Below are 849 nucleotides of genomic sequence, written 5' to 3'. Positions count from 1 at the left end.
GAGGACGATTACGTAACCGACATTCGGTCAGCGGTAATTTTTGCAGAGAACGAACGGGTTCTCAGCAGCTCATCAATGGACGAAAATGTCCTCGATGAGAAGACTCGGATTGAGAGATACAGTACTCAATCTTGGGAGTCACTCAAGGGAAATCCTCTATACGAGGATTTACTAGAATTCAGGGATGTATTCTCTGAAGCAGTTCCATGCGAGTTGCCTAAGGATAAAGGCACTCGACATGAGATCGAGCTCAAACCGGGCTCGAAGTACTGTGTCATGAAGCAGTGGCCACTGCCTCGTGAACAAGTGCTTGCAATCGACAAATTCTTTACCGATCGAGTAAAAGCGGGCCATGTGAGGGGGTCAACCTCCTCGCATAGCTCTCCGACCTTCTGTGTGCGAGAGGCCACAGGAGGGTGGCGGATAGTGCACGCATTCAATAAACTGAATGCTGCAACAATACCAGCTCAAACGCCGATACCGAGATAAAACGAAATTATAGACGGTATGTTTAAGAGCACGATCTTTTCTTTTATGAATCTGATGGATGGATTTTATCAAATTCTTATGCGTGAGCGGGACATCCCGTACACAGCAGTGAGCACCCCCAGTGGTATGCTCTGGGAATGGCTAGTAATACCTCAGGGGCTTAGTAACGCCCCTGCAACATTGAACAGATGTGTAACAAATCTGTTGAGACCGAAGCGAGAATTCGCCTCGAGGTTTTTTGACGATGTATTCGTCCATAGCCGGGCCATGGACGGGAAGACGGACGTGGAAATTCATAAATCTCACGTTCGTCAGATTCTTGCACTAATGCGAAAGCATAAGTTGTATGCAAATCTCATG

Source organism: Bremia lactucae, linkage group LG4, assembly GCF_004359215.1.
Source record: "Bremia lactucae strain SF5 linkage group LG4, whole genome shotgun sequence".
Taxonomy (NCBI): Eukaryota; Oomycota; class Peronosporomycetes; order Peronosporales; family Peronosporaceae; genus Bremia; species Bremia lactucae.
Note: the sequence above shows the minus strand (reverse complement) of the source record.